The sequence below is a fragment of the Oncorhynchus masou genome, chromosome 31, assembly GCF_036934945.1.
Source record: "Oncorhynchus masou masou isolate Uvic2021 chromosome 31, UVic_Omas_1.1, whole genome shotgun sequence".
NCBI lineage: Eukaryota > Metazoa > Chordata > Actinopteri > Salmoniformes > Salmonidae > Oncorhynchus > Oncorhynchus masou.
The window spans coordinates 57177620-57197616 of record NC_088242.1 but is presented as its reverse complement, the minus strand read 5'-3'; the positions used below and the strand labels follow the sequence as shown (position 1 = coordinate 57197616).

The 19997-nt window shown below is 41.4% G+C and overlaps 1 protein-coding gene across 1 annotated transcript in view; it reads right to left on the bottom strand.

Moving 5' to 3' along the window:
- LOC135524159 (liprin-beta-2-like) overlaps positions 1 to 12544 on the bottom strand; it is a 126400-nt gene extending 113856 nt beyond the window's left edge. The window contains exon 1 of the mRNA XM_064951418.1: positions 12370 to 12544. The gene's annotated coding sequence lies outside the window, so the exon portion shown is untranslated. The remainder of the gene's footprint in view (positions 1 to 12369) is intronic.
- Between the last annotated feature and the right edge of the window lie 7453 nt (positions 12545 to 19997).

Sequence of the window (19997 nt, the reverse complement as noted above, 5' to 3'; positions counted from 1 at the left end):
TAAAGTCAAGAAAACTCCGCAGCAATAAACACTACCTCATTGGTACCACACATGTAAGAGAACCCGGGAGAGTATGTGTGGACCAGGTTTTTACATGTTTCAGGTTTTACTAGCTCAGGAAAGTAGGAAAACATTTTAATCACATGGTTTGCATACTACAATAGTTTCACATTTTTTTATTTAAAATGCACTATGCAGAAATTGCTCCGCCATTGTCCTGGTTCTGCCATTCTAATGGATTACCTAAATTCAGTTTTTGAGACAAAACAAACAAGTATAGTGTAGAGAATCATTGTACCATCTAAACCGCTGTGAAATATATTTTCCATAACCAAAAATATTGTATTTTAAGCTGTTTGAAGCTGCTGTACAAAAAAAGTAAAATACACAAAAACAAAACTTAAGAACAAGAAGCATAGAAATAGCGCACATAGAACAGATCTACCACTTTTTTTGACTTGCTTATAATGAGAATTATTGGTTGGGCTGTACAACATGCAAAAAGGTAGGGAGCCTGGGTCTAAAAATGACTGGAGGGATTAAACTAGCAAAAGGGTGGGTGGGATGTACAGTAAATTAACATCCTATGCTTCAAACATTGAAAGAAACAACAGAAAGAAGGTTTTTGAACATACCCGAACTTCGGCGCATACTTGGTTGTACCTGGATTATGTACCAATTTCAGTTCAACAAAGGCTTTCTGCAAAGCAATGAAGGCAGATTGAAGCTCCGAAAAAGCCTGGTCAACCGTGGGGGCAATAGTACACATAACAGTGTCATTTGCATACAGGTGTATGTTACAATTTTTGCAGATAGATGAACATTGTTTATAAAGACAGCAAAAAGTACAGGACCTAAAATCGTTCCTTGTTGGACGCCTTTCCTAATATCAAGGAAACCTGAATTAACTCCATCAGAAAAAACAGTGTCCTCTCTGTCAAGTCATTTTCGAACCAATTACATGACGCCGGATTGCCTGCGGAAAAAGTCGACACCATAAAAAAAAAAATATGATCACACTAAACATTCTTTATTTTCAAACATAAAATATTTATCATGCGTTTAAAACTTTGCGTTTCAAATCTCTCTCACCTTCTGCCAACACAGCTTAATATACACTGCTCAAAAAAATAAAGGGAACACTTAAACAACACAATGTAACTCCAAGTCAATCACACTTCTGTGAAATCAAACTGTCCACTTAGGAAGCAACACTGATTGACAATAAATGTCACATGCTGCTGTGCAAATGGTATAGACAACAGGTGGAAATTATAGGCAATTAGCACCCCCAATAAAGGAGTGGTTCTGCAGGTGGTGACTACAGACCACTTCTCAGTTCCTATGCTTCCTGGCTGATGCTTTGTTCACTTTTGAATGCTGGCGGTGCTTTCACTCTAGTGGTAGCATGAGACGGAGTTTACAATCCACACAAGTGGCTTAGATAGTGCAGCTCATCCAGGAAGGAACATCAATGCGAGCTTTGCCAAGAAGGTTTGCTGTGTCTGTCAGCGTAGTGTCCAGAGCATGGAGGGGCTACCAGGAGACAGGTCAGTACATCAGGGGACATGGAGGAGGCCGTAGGAGGGCAACAACCCAGCAGCAGGACCACTACCTCCGCCTTTGTGCAAGGAGGAGCAGGAGGAGCACTGTCAGAGCCCTGCAAAATGACCTCCAGCAGGCCACAAATGTGCATGTGTCTGCTCAAACGGTCAGAAACAGACTCCATGAGGGTGGTATGAGGGCCCGACGTCCACAGGTGGGGGTTGTGCTTACAGCCCAACACCGTGCAGGACGTTTGGCATTTGCCAGAGAACACCAAGATTGGCAAATTCGCCACTGGCGCCCTGTGCTCTTCACAGATGAAAGCAGGTTCACACTGAGCACATGTGACAGACGTGACAGTCTGGAGACGCCGTGGAGAACTCCAGCATGACCGGTTTGGCGGTGGGTCAGTCATGGTGTTGGGTGGCATTTCTTTGGGGGGCCGCACAGCCCTCCATGTGCTCGCCAGAGGTAGCCTGACTGCCATTAGGTACCGAGATGAGATCCTCAGACCCTTTGTGAGACCATATGCTGGTGCGGTTGGCCCTGGGTTCCTCCTAATGCAAGACAATGCTAGACCTCATGTGGCTGGAGTGTGTCAGCAGTTCCTGCAAGAGGAAGGCATTGATGCTATGGACTGGCCCGCCCGTTTCCCAGACCAATTGAGCACATCTGGGACATCATGTCTCGCTCCATCCACCAACGCCACGTTGCACCACAGACTGTCCAGGAGTTGGCGGATGCTTTAGTCCAGGTCTGGGAGGAGATCCCTCAGGAGACCATCCACCTCATCAGGAGCATGCCCAGGCATTGTAGGGAGGTCATACAGGCACGTGGAGGCCACACACACTACTGAGCCTCATTTTGACTTGTTTTAAGGACATTACATCAAAGTTGGATCAGCCTGTAGTGTGGTTTTCCACTTTAATTTTGAGTGTGACTCCAAATCCAGACCTCCATGGGTTGACAAATTTGATTTCCATTGATCATTTTTGTGTGATTTTGTTGTCAGCACATTCAACTATGTAAAGAAAAGCATTTAATAAAAATATTTCATTAATTCAGATCTATGATGTGTTATTTTAGTGTTCCCTTTATTTTTTTGAGCAGTGTATAAGTACCAAAGCCAGAGGCCCGCTGACAGCTCCAACATCCTATCAGGGCCTCATTCTGCCACTTACATGTGTTCATGTGTAGTTGACAAGATGACTCGTCGGAGGGGTCTAGCTGCCTGCAGGCCTTTAGTTTAAACAGCCTTCCATTTCAACTGGTCCTGGTCAGTTCCTGGATGGGAGACCATATGCTGCTGGAAGTGGTGTTGGAGGGCCAGTAGGAAGCACTCTTTCCTCTGGTATAAAAAAATATCCCAATGCCCCAGGGCAGTGATTGGGGACACTGCCTTGTGTAGGGTGCTGTCTTTCAGATGGGACGTTAAACGGGTGTCCTGACTCTCTGAGGTCATTAAAGATTCCATGGCACTTATCGTAAAAGTAGAGGTGTTAACCCCAGTGTCCTGGCTAAATTCCCAATCTGGCCCTCAAACCATCACGGTCACCTAATAATCACCAGTTTACAATTGGCTCATTCATCCCTCTCCCCTGTAACTATTCCCCAGGTCGTTGCTGCAAATGAGAACATGTTCTCAGTCAACTTACCTGGAAAACAACAGATAAAACCCCCCACAAAAAACACTACATGACTCCTGCTGCACAGAACAGAGTAAAGTTACAGGGATTCAAGATCTTAACCTACGAGTCAGGACAAACCCAGTTCAAAAGACAGGATAACATTACACACTAAGCAAAGTGGGTCATAACCAGCGAGCAACATGGGCTCAGAAGAAATCAGCACATCCAAAGTGGGGCCATTGTTGGAGTGAGATACTTTTCTTTCAAATTCATACTGCATGAGCATGGCATGCAAACTGTATGGATGGGGAAATCAAACACAAAACAAAAGTCTACACCAAAAGTATATCATGAAAGACAAGTATGAAGACATAACAGTAGCTGCAGGCTGTTATTACTCATCCTCACTGAGCCTTCCTGAGTTGGGTGAGGACAGGTGACCTGGACCGGGTTGACTTTTTGCCAGCTCACTGGACCACTCATAGTTTTGCTCACCTGGCAGCTGTGATGCGGGGAAGTGCAGGTTGAAGGAGAGGAGAAATGTCACCCACAAGCAAGTGCAATCTCGTGTGCCAAAAACATCAGACAAAAGGATAGGAGGCAACTCAACTCTGGAAAGTCTAGCCAGATTCACATCACAGGCCAAAACATGACCTTCCTCTCTCTTTTCTCAGTTGGCTCTCCAAATCCATCATACTTTGTTCTTTAGAAATCAACCAATCCTATAATCAGGTTCTGTAGGTTTACATATTACAACATGGTAGTGTCACAATGGTTCAGGCTGTAAAAATATTGTAGTTATAGTTTAGTGGCATCCTTTAATCTCTGAGAAAGAATCAGATAGTGTGAGAGACTCTAAATTCTTGACATAGATAAATGGGCCAAGTCAAACACAGAACTTAGTGCAGTGTTTTCAAATCCACATTTTGTTAGAGCTCATCCGTCAGGCAGAACCCCATGCTTCACTAAGATCTGGGCTGGGAGTGGAGCAGTGATTGCTTTAGGGATAATATTCCTGGAGAACACTGGGATACCTGATTAGCTCAGGAACTCAAATTGTAACTGGAAAACAACCAACCTGCATGAAAAAAAACCATCAAACTGTCCACAGCCTTTCCCTCCCCCAATAACTCCCCACTCAACTCTTCCCTGCTCTGCTGAAGGCTTTGGCTTGATTGGCCTTGACAGGCGATGGTCATATAACTCTGTCAGATTAAAACAATGCTCACTTCAACCTCTCCATTTGGCTTCCGGCTGACTCTGGGCTGCCTGTTTACCATGGAGCAATTCTACGGTAACAGACTCAGCTTTTCTACTTAAAAATGTATGCCAAAAGAAACAACACTGAAATCAAAGTTCAACAAACCATACAACTCTATGCACAATGACTAATTTCAACAATTTACAGATAACATTTGACAAAAACACATTTACTGGAAGAACTGTGCAGAAGCAAAGGTTGATAACAGAATTTCGGTAAAGTCTCCCTTCATTTTTTTTTTTAATGTGACCACATTTTCTAAAAACTCATAAATAAGATTCAACGATGTCTGCAGAAAGAGTGGGGTGTCAGCTATGACATCTTGAGAAGAAAAAAATGGGTGATTGAACTAGAGTAAGTGACGTGGATTACCACTCAGTAACAGAATTGTTGTAACGGAACATCATCATGGGTCCCTGATCAGTACTACACAGAAATGCATGATTGTGGATATGAAGGTAATTTTCTACATGGTGATGTATCCTAAATAGTAAACAAAGGTGGAAATATGCAATATCCTCTGCATATGTGGGTATTATTCGACACACACAAGTGTGTACTGTGGAATAATATGGTTGGTCCGGACCAGACCAAATCTGAAACAATCAGACGTCTATGTTTCACAAGTTTGGACATCACAGTACAGGACAGTAGAGCTCAGTACAGTACAGTACAGTACAGTACAGCACAGGACAGTAGAGTTCAGAACAGTACAGTAGAGTTCAGTACAGTACAGTATAGTGCAGCACAATACAGTAAAGCATAGTTCAGTACAATACAGTACAGTAGAGTACAGTAGAGTATAGTTCAGTACAGCATAATACAGTACATTGTAGTGTACTCAACCCTAGTGTGCTCTACTGTATACTATACTGAACTCTACTCTACTCTACTCTACATTAAAGTACAGGAATGTACTGCACTGAACTATGACTAAAGATGACTAAAGATGTCATGGAAATCTCTGTTGGGACAAATCAAGGCTGGTCCGGAGCGGACCAAAAACGACATCTGTGGACAGTGAAATCAAGGACAGGGCGGACTGACCAAATTTCAACTACTTTTCAACATCCCTGAACATCCTGTGCCGGTCGGGTTAGGATGGGTTAGGATGCTGGTTACAGTAAATGGAAAGAGAAGGTGCTCATTGGGAGGTGTCAGTAAGAGCCGGGAGAGGTGACATTAACTGGAGAGAGGGGGGAGGGAGGGGTTGTCCAGACTTTTTTCACACTTACTTTGACCACCACAGAACAGAAATAGAAATAAAACAGTTATGGGTTGAACGTAACTAAATGCCAGTGGAAGGGAGGACAATAGCAGGTGACCCAAATGTGGTTTGTGACTACTATAATTTCCCATAGAAGTCAATTGCAGTAATTCCGTTACAGATTTTTTATGAAATTCTGTTACCAATTACGTAACAGAATTTTGAGTTTTAATCACTTAATAACTCAGAAACAAAATAGATATTTTTTACATGTTACTTCTGTGAACTTTCATTATTCTCCCTTCTCATGAGGGAGAGCAATGTGAAAATATCTTAAAGATACAGTGCATTCGGAAAGCATTCAGACTCTTAACTTTTTCAAAATTTTGTTTCATTAGAGTCGTACTCCTCATCAATCTACACACAATAGCCCATAATGACGAAGTGAAAACAGGATTTTAGTGATGTTAGGAAATGCATGAAACATAAAAATAGAAATTCTTTATTTACATAAGCATTCAGAACCTTTGCTATGAGACTTGAAATTGAGCTCAAGTGCATCCTGTTTCCACATCCTGTTTCCATTGATCAACCTTGAGACGTTTTTACAACTTCATTGGAGTCCACCTGTGGTAAATGCAATTGATTGGACATGATTTTGAAAGGCACACACCTGTTTACAGTTTAAGGTCCCACAGTTGACAGTGCATGTTGACAGTGCATGAGCAAAAACCAAGCCATGACGTCGAAGGAATTGTCCATAGGGTTGTGGTCTGGGAGGTTACTCTGACAGAGCTCCAGAGTTCCTCTGTGGAGATGGGAGAACCTTCCAGGAAAGACAACCATCTCTGCAGCACTCCACTAATCAGGCCTTTATGGTAAAGTGGCCATACGGAAGCCACTCCTCAGTAAAAGGCACATGACAGCCTGCTTGGAGTTTGCCAAAAGGCACCTAAAGGCCTATCAGACCATGAGAAACAAGATTCTCTAGTCTGATTTAACCAAGATTGAACTCTTTGGTCTGAATGGAAAGTGTCACGTCTGGAGAAAACCTGGCACCATCCCTACGTTGAAGCATGGTGGTGGCAGCATCATGCTGTGGGGATGTTTTTCAGCGGCAGGGACTGGGAGACTAGTCAGGATCGAGGCAAAGATGAACGGAGCAAAGTACAGAGAGATCCCTTGATGAAAACCTGCTCCAGAGCGCTCAGGACCTCAGAATGTGGCGAAGGTTCACCTTCCAACAGGACAACAACCCTAAGCACACAACCAAGACAACACAGGAGTGGTTTCGGGACAAGTCTCTGAATGTCCTTGAGAGGCCCAAACAGAGCCCGGACTTGAACCAGATCGAACATCTCTGGAGAGACCTGAAAATAGCTGTGCAGTGACGCTCCCCATCCAAACTTACAGAGCTTGAGAGCATCTGCAGAGAAGAATGGGAGAAACTCCCCAAATATAGGTGTGCAAAGATTGTAGCGTCATACCCAAGAAGACTCAAGGCCGTAATAGCTGCCAAAGGTGCTTCAACAAAGTACTGAGTAAAGGGTCTGAATACTTATGTAAATGTAATATACGTTTTTTTAAATAAATTTGCACAAAAAAAACTAAAAACCTGTTTTTGCTTTTCATTATGGGGTACTTGTGTAGATTGATGAGAAAAAAAATCTAATTTAGTACTTTTTAGAATAAGGCTGTAAAAAATCAGGGTGTCTGAATACTTTCCGAATGCACTGTATGCTGGTTTTTGGTAATGGAATTTAAAGGCACAGGGCAATGTTTCTTAAACTTACACAAGGCAAATAATAATAATAATAATAATAAGTATTGATATTAGTTGACAGGGGTCTTTAGTCCAACAATATTGTGTTCTGATGAATCTTTTATTCCTTTTAAGACTTTTTCTGGTAGATGTTTTCGAAGACCCCTTCTCCATATCTTTGACCAGGAATCAAATAATTTGCTTATTCCTTATATTCAGTATAGAAAAAGGTAAAAAATGTATATATGCCTTAATTTCTCCAAAATAGAGACTTTTTAACTTTCATTTGAAACCAGATTTGACATGCCCCTTTGAGCTTCACATGTTGGTGCTGATGGGTCCTTTTAGATGGAAATTACCCTAGAGTATGCAACACCAATAGAAACTCTCTGCTCTATCGATCGGTATATACATTCTGTCTTAATCTGCCTCCTAATCAGCGATTGGATCATCTCTAACAAATCTAACCAATCAATGTTGGCATTCTAGAAATCTTAGACTCATCATGGAGAAGAAACGTCAGTTTTGCCAGAGTGATGTGGATGGGTTGCTAGGCATCCTCTTACATGGAAATGACCCATGGAGCTATAAACCTTTTGTCAAGCAGGGAAAGAGTTAATGGCCTGGTGGAGGTGGCTCACCGATGTCTCCTAAATTCTCATTACAGTTAAAGGGGTAGCACACAGGTTGAAGAATGTCACTGGTGGAACCCAGGATCAATAACTTAGGTAAAAATTTATTTTATTTACAAAATGAGTCATTTCAACAAAGCATGGATGTTAATTTGTTTCCAATACAGAACATATACAGGCATAGCAGTCCAAATACCATGCAAACATAAAATCCTGCTTATTTAAAAAAAAAATGTAATCCAGTCATGCTGTGGGGGAAGTTGCTAAACAATCGCAATATCTGTTGCATTCGGCCTGAGTCCTGGGATGGAATGTCATCTCAAAGGCATACAATCGCATACTGTTTCCTATGGGCTGGGGAGTGGGACAAGGGAGCTGAGGACAAATAATGTGCTTTATCCATTTTGTCTGAGCACATGATCCTCGGCGCACAACCCCGCAGCCTGCCGCCCAACACACTCTTTACCGAGGGAAATTTACACCCTGGAGCTGTGGGATCACCAACGTGTTGTCTTGACTTTTTCCAGAAATATGAGTTTTAAATGAGATAAGTGAGTTTTTTAATAATAACACAGCGGATCCCCATCACAGGCTTGTCTTTATCTTAGGTATCTTCACCACCTCAAAACAGACGTGTCCAGCACCATCCATAGCCAACCCAGGGGTCTGTCCATGAGTATTATTCACTGAGTGAACTCTGGTAGAACATTCCTTAAAGGCCCGGTGCAGTCAATGTATTACCATACTATTAGGTTGAAATAATACAGTGAAATTTTAGCCTGTTTTAGTGGGATTGAGTTGTGGCCTTCCATGGTGACATCACCACGTGGTAAATTAGTTAATAGACCAATAACAAAGTGACTTACAAAATAGCCAAGATCCTGCAACCTTGGAGAGGTAAATACCTGTCTATTTATGGAAAAAATTGCCCTGATTAACTCCTTAGTCATATCTCAGTTTACTCACTCACTTACTTCCTACTCCTGATGATTCGTTTTTCAAATCATATAAGCAAAACATATTTCACTTAATCTGGGAAGCTAAAACAGACTATCTGTATAATGAATATGAATTGGGTGGGTTGAGATTATTATTATTACTTGAACCCTAGATGGTTCTCAAGTAGATGACTAAGAAAAGCTCATCCATTGTTTAAAAATGGCCTTTTGCCTTTGTGCAGATTGCCATGTCTCATTTGCGATTAATTCAAAGTGTCTCCCTTTTTCAAACAAGCATTGCGGAGCTAGCTACAATTTCAATTTCACCCCCCTGAAAAGATAGAACCAATATCACAACAAATATTATGGCTGAACTCAAATGTACTGGTTGATAAAAGACCTGTATTTAAGGGAAAGATGTTTGAAAATGGTATTTTGTTTTTAAATCATATTGTAATTTGGAATGGTAGAGATGTCTTTCATGAAGTTATCTGAATTGTACGGGAAGGTCTGCTCAATCCAAGATTGCAACCAATTGATTAAACCATTACCCCAAACATGGAGGAGGCAGGTGGAAGCGGGAGGAAGTATGGAACTGGTCTGTCTGCCCAATATAAAGGATCAATGGAATACAAAAAGCATAAATAGGTATACCAGTAAATAAAGTATATCAGTTTCATGAGGACCAGGATGTTGACAGCTGTGCCATACAGATGACAAAATAGTTGGTACAGGGTGTATGAGTTGATATATAAAACAACGCAAGATTCAAGACTTTGGAGGGCTAGTTGCCTGGCGGTTGGGAGCTTGGGCCGGTGGATGATGGATCGCTGGTTCGGGTCCCCGTTTTTTTTTTTACCTTGCGGGAGATCTGTCGACGTGCCCTTGAGCAGGGCGTTGACCCTGGTTCCTTCTGTGTGTCGCTCCGGATGGGAGTCTGTTAGATGACTAATGTGATGTAGTTGTTGAGTGGCTTCACTGCAAGTATATTGTATGTTTTAAATATTCAATAATAAAAAAAATACTTCCAAACCACTCTGCCAATAACGGCTAACGTTTAGTTTTCCCCTCCCCAGTCAGACCACTCCCAGACAGTCCAAAATTCATGCCTGACAAATGTCCCTTTGCTCAGAACCTATTTTTGTTTCTTTAATTGAAAACAATCACAGTAAGGTACTTAATTGTTACCCAGAAATAATTTGATATTTGACTTGTTAGAAAAAGGCTCCGTTGAACCTTTAAAGGAGACATAAACAGAGCAGCAATAACCACATTTCTCTACTAGAAGTATGAAAATAATATATAATAACTTGATTATGTGGTGCAAAATCAACACGAAAGAGGTAAAGAAACGTTATTCCCTCGGATTTGTTAAGTCCTCCTGGGAGTAGTAAGCTCTCTCCTCTCTCTGACATCCAATATCTGACTAAAGATTACCTCCTGTAGATGACTGACAGAGCCATAGCTGTGTGAGTTGACGTAATAAGGATCCAAACCTAAGGTTGGAGGAGGACTACTCCCATTGGTATTAACCACACTCTTTGATCATCCGAACATAATACCCTGATCTGCAGCTATGGTTATGGGCAATTCCACAGTAACTGAATAAAACAAAACATTTATTTGAAGAACAGTGCAGATGCAAAGTTTGGTTAAGAGAATGATGGCACAAACAGCACAAAACATAATTCTGTTACTAAACTTTGCATCTGCACTGTTCTTCAAGCAAACGTGTTTTTTAAAAAAAGAAGAAGTTGTCAGTGGAAATTATTAAAAGGAGTCTTGTGCATAGAGTTGTATCATTCGTTTAACTTTGCAATCATTGGTTTTTGTTTGACATACATTTTTTGTGTGTCTCAGTGTCCCTCCATTTACCATGGAATTGTCCTTAGGTATCATCTCCCTCATTATATGACTTAGTGCAGGACATAAGCTTATGCTGCACGTGCAAACTCTCTTTTGCATGCTGTTCGTATGTTGGAAGAAATCGTTTTTCTTCATTTGAAATTTCATTCCAAATTGATTATACAAAATCCGAGACAGACCATGGTTTCACCATGCATCAAATTAGTTATTGATCAATCAAGGTATCATCAACATAATGTAACAGGCAATCTCTGTGATACCAACAGCATTGTGAATTATTTAGGAGGCCAAAGAACCACTGGTGTTTAGGTGAATTCTAGTCAAATTTATGCCACCTGTGCCACTTCAGATGAGCATGGCAACAGAATACATTGTATCCTGAGTGCAAGTCCCCTCCAACTCTTTGTCCATATTCAAGACACTCAAGCATTTTCTGATCTATGAATCATCTTTGTTGTTTGATGACAAGCACACACAGCTGGGTGCCATGATATTCAAAAATGACCATATCGTTCACAGCAAGAGATATTTAGCTGCTTGTCATGTAGTCCATAATGGATAGTCTGCAATTAAACTCTGGTGAGTGGGGCTGCAATATCATTTAATGCAACATAGGCTTCTATAGCATAAGGAAAACAACACAATTGCATTTCATCAACAGAAGCCATAACACTCAAACCAATGTACATGGGGAATTACTTTTGTGTGGATCAAATGTATTTGCTCCTCATAATTCTTACACTTTTAAACATCAAAAAGCAACTGCAACATAAAGTTGAAACAATAACAAAGTGTACTCCCTGCTTCTGTTTCTGGTAAAACGCTGAGCAATGGGGTTGAAGACATGTAACCACGCTCAAATGCATAGACAGAGCTATGGACGCAAGGACTGACCATCCATGATATCAACATTATAATTTCAATCATGTTTTGAGGCTATATAGTGCTTGTTACGTTTACTTTGTTTACAAACATTGTAGTAAAACAAGTTTATATTTAGTGTTCTGATGGGGTACGGCAGTTGAACTAAGCTCATGGGGCATTTATAAGTTATATTCTTAAATAATCTTTGGGTACATATCATAAATGTATAAGTCCAAAAATATATGTAGAAACAGCAGATTACCATTTTAAACAAAGTGAGGGGGAAAAAACGACGTATTTATTTGAATAACGCTACAGTACATGCAAAGTGCTATACGATGCTACAGTAGCCTATGGAATGCTGAGAAACAGTGGTGAAAGCTATAGTACGTGTCATGTTCAGACAGATTTTATTCTGTAGTCTGTGCGACCCAGTGCTCATCCACAGGTGGACATCTACAGGTATGTTCCGTATGTAAATCGGTATATTGAACATATACTGAAAAAAATCTGTATATGACTGGCAAAATATGGTTTATTGGCAAAGTCGAAGTACATTAGGCAATATGTAGACTTTGAATCGATCTACTTCTGTTTATGACTACCTTCGAATGGGATAGAAAATGTAAACGATATGAAAACAAGTGCGTCTCTGGCATTACTTACTATATGCTGGACTTCGGAGACTTGCTCTCCAACGCGAATTATTCCCCTGCACCCTTTGAAAATACTATTTTGACCACTTTGGATTAAAAAATGTCCTTGACACGGACAGTGGTGTCTTTTCCGATGGGATGCTCCGCACCTTGTCCGAATGTGCGCTCCGGGTGTCATTAGTGGGTTCATGGTAAAGACGCTCCACCAATCATCTGTCATGGTATTCTAGGGGCGTGCCATCCCATCAAACTACACAGTCCACGTGCTCTAGCCCACCGTTTACTCCGAGTCGATTATCATGTAATAATAAGGAAATCCCCTTGACCACACACGAAAATTGGGGGGAAATTAACATTCCTTCATATTGTAACCAATTGTAAGAGCCAACCTCGTTGCAGATTTTTTTGTTATACAGAAATAACAAATCATGCCGAAAAGCTGCGGTGTTGTCCAATGTGCATGTAACCATGTAAAGAATCAAGACCATCGGTTCGCAACGCTCCCACGTACAAAGAGCCTGCGAGAAGAGCTGTGACTTCAGGATTTCTGTTCTCCTAGTAGCAGAATAGGAAGCACAATCGCGGATAATTAAAATAAAATAAGAGTCCCACTGCAAAGGCATGCTAAACTTTGTGAATATCGATTATTTTTGCACTCTAGTGCGGTAAAACAGTTTTTCATAGTATTGCAACCATCTTTGAAAAAAAATATATCGATAATTTGACCTATTTTATTTTATATTGTATTATTTATACCAGCGAATCTTTGGAAAGTTTACACAAATACTGGTATGTTGAAAGCTATGGCGTAGGTAGACTATATTTGAAAAAATACAAATATGTGTTTGGAATTACTCAATAGAGCCTGCGAAACTTAAATGGGTCTCTTGTGCTGGGCTATGGGCTTAATACCGAATACTGGTGATTCCTAACTCCACCCACTCCATTCACTGCAGTGCAATACACTGTATATGGAATACTCATTGACAGAGAGTCAGCTACCATCCTCAGTAGCTTTCCATTTAAGTTGTCAATGCGAGGAGGTTTGTCCTTATTGATCGATAACAATATTTTTTCCACCTCTACCACACTAACTTGACAAAATGCACACTTACAATGCTTTTCTATCATTATTTGTTTTTAATATGCATGAATACTATGGCTCACTGTTTGTTGTTGGCCTATTAATTTGCCAATTAAGTAATCATACAAATCAAAAATCATAAAAATAATTGGCAGCATGAAATGGTTTTGTGATGAATAAGCCATCTGATTCAATGAAAGATGGAGTTGAATTTGTCTTTCTGCCTTTAATTTTGTTTAAAGTACTTCATTTAAAATGGTTTCATAATACAGTTTCTTCTTCTTTTTGTTGAGTTGAGTCACATACTTTCTCAATTTTCAGTAAGTCAGCCAGTCAGATGTGCAGCCAGACTTATTAGCCACTCCTTTTGCCCCATCTCTTTCAACCATACAGTTTTACAATTCCTCATCAATCCAAGGAGCATTAACAGTCCATTTCTCAAAAGGTACATGTTTATAAATATTTGGAAGAAGCAATTTCATAAAGTCATCAAGTGCAGTGTCTGGGTGATCCTTATTAATCACATCAGACAAACAAATATTTTTTTAAACATAATCCACAGAAGAGTCACACAAAAAAAATTGTATGATCTCTATTTTAGGCCCAGATTTTGGAACTTTGACTTTCCTGGATATAGCCACTATATTGTGATCACAGCATCATATGGGTATGGATACAGCTTTAGAACAAAGTTCTACAGTATTAGTAAACATTTCATAAATATATGAGGATCAACTTGTTCCTGTAGTGTTTTTAAGCACTCTGGTCGGTTGATTAATAACCTGAACCAGATTACAGGCAATGGTTACAGTGAGGAGCTTCCTCTTAAGCGGACAGCAAATCTCCGCTTTTGAAAATGAAACGTTAGCCCAAAAGAAATGCCAGATAATGTCTAGAGGCTTTTTATAGCGGAGATCAAGTTAATAAATTGCCTGGCTGGACCGATAACACAGTGGATTGCGCAGTCAGATGGAACAGAGTAAATAGGAATTTTAACGTAATAGATTTAGCCTGTGGTAACTTGTAGATTAGACACCGGATGGAATGTGGTTTTAACCAAACAGCATTCAGGATTAGACCCACCCGTTGTATAATTAAGCAATAAGGCCAGAGGAGGTGTGGTATATCAGGGGTTTGTGCTGTATCGCCAATAAACCTCGGCTAAGGGCTGTTTCCAGGCACTCCGCGTTGCATCGTGCTTTAGAACAGCCCTTGGCCGTGGTATATTAGCCATACGGGGCGGCAGTGTAGCCTAGTGGTTAGCGGCAGTGTAGCCTAGTGGTTAAAGCATTGAACTAGTAACTGAAAGGTTGCAAGTTCAAATCCCCGAGCTGACAAGGTGCAAAATCTGTTGTTCTGCCCCTGAACAGGCAGTTAACCCACTGTTCCTAGGCTGTCATTGAAAATAAGAATTTGTTCTTAACTGACTTGCTTAGTAAAATAAAGGTTAAAAAAATAAGAAATACAGCACAAACCCCCAAGGTGCCTTGTTTCTATTATAAACTGGTTACCAACTAAATTAAATCAGTAAAAATAAATGTTTTGTCATACCCATGGTATACGGTCTGTCAGCCAATCAGCATTCAGGGCTCAACCACAAAGCTTATAATACTTTTTAAACTCTACAGAAAGTGCCTTTGATTGATAATCAACGTGTCACTAGTATGTATTACTTTTTAATCTTGTCACTGTTATTGGTTTTGAAAACTGTTTAATAGGACTTTACAGTATACTGCTAACCTTGGTAGATAAAAAAAGGCCTATAACTTGTAAATAATGTTCTCCATTGTTGTTCTGAAAGCTTGATTACACTGTGTATTGCTAGACTTGTAGCCTCGTTGTCTCTTGTAATACATATTAAACTCTACAAAAAGTGCCTTTGCTGACCTTGATCAATAATCATGCCAATATAGCTTGCAAATAATCTTGTCTCTGTTATAATAGTTTTTTAAAACTAGGTAATGGGCCTTTACTGGGCCTTTTACTGCCTTTTTCTGCAAACCTTTGTAGATAAGAAGCACATATAGTCCAACAACATCAAAATAATCTCAGTGGGTGATCCTGGCTTCCCAGTGGGTGGGCCTCTATGCACTCCTAGGCCCACCCATGTCTGCGCCCCTGCCCAGCCCAGGCTGTGTGAAATCCATAGATTAGGGCCTAATGAGTTTATTTAAATTGACTGATTTCCTTATATGAACTGTAACTCAGTAAAATCTTTGAAATGATTGCATGTTACTTTTATATTGATATATATATAGATAGATGTTTATATATAGATGTTGCCTATATATGGCTACAACTGTCCAGTGTGACTTTAAGTTCACAGGCATAATGACAAGCTCAAAACACTCACCAATTGTGCACTTTTCCAGGCACATTTGACAAAACCTCTTTGCTGTCACAAAACAGACTCCGTAATTCCTTCAGATGTGACTTCAAAAGACAATTGTATACGTCAATTATTTGCTAATTGAACCACTTGTTGTCATTGCTTAATATTTTATAATCATCTTTAGTAACTGGAGATGGAAGAGTTTTGGTTGTCTTTGGAATTAGAAGTTTAGACACATTCTTTGTCATTCTTTGTGCATTTTGTCAGAGCACAGATGACTTTTGTATTTCTTGAAGAAAATGTAGTGTGCTACTTTTTGTATGATAACAGATAGAACACAGCTTGCTTCATGAATTATTGTACCTTCCCTAAGGTAAAGCCCGCACCTGATTTTGATACTTGAGCGCAGTCGATATACCAGAGCTTGCCATGTAGTGTGTACGACTTCACAAATGGGTAAATAATAGATCATTCAAAGAGGTGTATGTTATACTGTTGGATATGCAGGATAGATTCAAGCTCTTGGGTAACCAGCTCTTTTCTGGCCTTTCTACCTTCATTAGTAATGTCTTTAAAGCATAGATTACCTTAAAGTTTGACCGTTGAAAGTTGTTCTTAAAGGCATTCTTAAGTGCCTCTTTCTGAAATATGACTTAGTTCAGCTATTTGTGTTTTAACCCTGGCTATACATGGCTTTTGCACTGACTGCAATTTTGAGAGCATAAACTGTGAATGTGGAGGAGATCTTTGGCAAAAGAAAATTGCAGGTAGCATTTCCTACACAGAAGATTCTATAATGTCACACATATCGCTGTTCTAAAGCCTCTGTTGAAGCAATGGTCATGTAGTCTATCCTGTTTTCACTCCATCCAACCGTGAAATGACTTTGCTGAATTGTTGATTTGGACTCATTCTGTTAGCTTTAACTAATCTCTGTAGAGATCATCTTAATATTGGAAAGAGTCAAATATAAACTTTGCCCAGTAGAGCCCTTTTTTGGCATTTTTCCCTGAATGACAGATTAATGAGCTCAGTAACTGATGGAAGATCAATAAAGTGAGATGGGGATACAGGGTTTCACATAACAGTGGTGACCTTTGACCTTTTGACAAAAAAACATAAAGTAGAAGAATATCATGAGTGCTTTTCCAAATTGTTTCTCTACTGAGTACTGCTGCACATTTAATGCATGTGCGCGTTGCTTCTCCCTTTGTAATAATTTGCTTGTAAAGAATGTCAAGCACACCTTTTATGTTTGGAAGTGGAATGCTAAACATTGATGTTTCTAATAAGACCAAGGCCAAGTAATTTTCTCACAAATGACAATTTAGAGAGATGGGCTATGATCCATACTCAGTCCAAGAGGCGAGTCTAGGTTGTTAACAGGTATGTCAGTCAATCATCGTTTACATGGTGTGTTTGTCTTTGTTTTCATTTTGTTTCACACTGGAGCAAACAGGGTAAGCAAGTGTTTGGTCTTTACAACTAATATTCAACACAACAGTACATGCATTTATTTTTTGGGAATTAATATAACACACAGGACTAAATGCATATGTCTATAACACAGTGTCCCTTCAAAACTAAACATATTTGGTTAGTAGAGACCCTGCTGAGTATTTACCATCCCACTGTAGCTGAGAAGTAGAACAGTTTTCTCTCTACAAGCCAGTATGTTGCCCACGTACGTTCTATACAATGTATTGCTTTGGAGGGGTTGGAGAACAAAGAACAAAGTCCTGCTGGGTATGTACAACACAGACCCCTCCACAACTAACCATATTTGGTAAGTAGAGACTCTACTGATTATTTTCCACCAGACTTTAGTTGAGACAGGTAGAAAAGTTATCATTGTACAAGTCAATATGTATGCCATGTACAGTCTTATCACAGTGTACTGACCTGGGGGCTATGGAGGGGGCGGAGTGAAAAGCCAGCAGCAGGCTCAATCCGCTGAAGTTCTTGACAACAGTGTCATCTGGTGGTTATTAGTGAGACAAGCATAGTTACATCAGAATATATTGGGTTACATTTAGGGCTAGTGTCTTCCTTTCCTTCCCTTTCACCTACACTTCTGCCCATGCGCAATTAGCCTGGTGAAGAGGTTACTAGATATCATATATAATAACATGTCACGTGCTGCCTATCAAAGGGCTCCCAAGTGCAAGAATGGGAGAAACTCCCCAAATGCAGGTGTGCCAAGCTTGTAGCGTCATACCCAAGAAGACTTGAGGCTGTAATTGCTGCCAAAGGTGCTTAAACAAAGTACTGAGTAATGGGTCTGAATACTTATGTAAGTGTGATAAATCAGTTTTGTATTTGTAAGAAATGTTCTAAAATATTTAAAAACCTGTTTTTGCATTGTCATTATGGGGCATTGCGTGGAGATTGATGAGGAAAAAACAAACAATTTAATCCATTTTAGAAAAAGTCTGTAACGTAACAAAATGTGGAAAAAGTCAAATGGTCTGAATACTTTCCGAATGCACTGTTGTCACGCCCTAGTCTATATTTATTATGTTTATCTTCATTTATTGGGTCAGGCCAGGGTGTGACATGGGTTTATTTGTGGTGTGTTTTGTCTTGGGGTTGTGTGGGGTGTATAGCATAGTCTATGGCTGCCTGAGGCGGTTCTCAGAGTCAGGTGATTATCGTTGTCTCATATTTAGGCAGCCATATTCTTTGAGTGTATTCGTGGGTGATTGTTCCTGTCTCTGTGTTTAGTTTTACCAGACAGGCTGTATAGTTTTTTCACGTTTCCGTCTGTTGTTTTTTGTTCATGTTCAGTTATTTCACGTCTAGTCTACTTTCATTAATAAATATGAGTAACTACCACGCTGCATTTTGGTCTGCTCCTCCTTCAACAGAAGAACGTCGTTACAGAATCACCCACCACAACAGGACCAAGCGGCGTGGTAACAAGCAGGTGCAGCGAAAGGAGGAATGGACATGTGAGGACGAATTGTTTGGAGAAGGACCCTGGGATCAGCCTGGAGAATATTGCCGCCCCAAAGAAGAACTGCAGGCGGAGAGAGCTGAGAGGCGCTGGTATGAGGAGGCAGCGCGGCGACGCGGATGGAAGCCCGGGAGTCAGCCCCAAACATTTCTTGGGGGGGGGCTCAGGGAGAGTGTGGCAGAGTCAGGAGTCAGACCTGAGCCCACTCTCCCTGTTTATCGTGAGGAGCCAAGGAGGAGACCCAGAACCAAAACCGGTGTTGGAGGTGAGCGAAGCAGAGACTGTGAAGGAGTTAATGGGGAAATTTGAGGAGATAGAAATGAAGGAGTTGCTGTGTTGGTGCTTTTTGCATGGAATTCGCCCGACGGAACGTGTCAGGGATTTGATGGCACCTGGGTCAGCGCTCCATACTCGTCCTGAGGTGCGTGTTAGTCGGCTGGTGAAGTTGTTGCCAGCCTCACGCACCAGGCCTCCTGTGCACATCCCTAGCCTTGCACGTCCTGTGCCATCACTGCTCTCAAGATCTTCTATACGCCTTCACGGTCTAGCCCATCCTGTGCCACCTCCACACACCAGTCCTCCGGTGGCATCTCCCCGCACCAGGCTTCCTGTGCGTGTCCTCGGCCCAGTACCACCAGTGCCAGCACCACGCATCAGGTCTACAGTGCGCCTCGCCTCTCCAGCGCTACCGGAGCCTTTCTCCTCTCCTGGCATGTCGGAGCCTCTCGCCTCTCCTGCGCTGCCGGAGTCTCTCACATGTTTAGCGCAGCCAGAGCCTTCCTCCTCTCCTGCGCTGCCGGAGCCTCCCGCCTGTTCAGCGCTGTCGGAGCCTTTCTCCTCTCCTGCGCTGCTGGAGTCTCCCGCCTGTTTAGAGCAGCCAGAGCCTTCCTCCTCTCCTGCGCTGCCGGAGTCTCCCGTCTGTTTAGCGCAGCCAGAGCCTTCCTCCTCTCCTGCGCTGCCGGAGCCTCCCGCCTGTTCAGCGCTACCGGAGCCTTCCTCCTCTACAGCGCTGCTGGAGTCTCCCGCCTGTTTAGTGCAGCCCGAGCTGTCAGTCTGCATGGAGCAGCCAGAGCTGTCAGTCTTAATGGAGCAGCTAGAGCTGTCAGTCTACATGGAGCAGCCAGAGCTGTCATTTTACATGGAGCAGCCAGAGCTGTCAGTCTACATGGAGCAGCCAGAGCTGTCAGTCTACATGGAGCAGCCAGAGCTGTCAGTCTACATGGAGCAGCCAGAGCTGTCAGTCTTCATGGAACAGCCAGAGCTGTC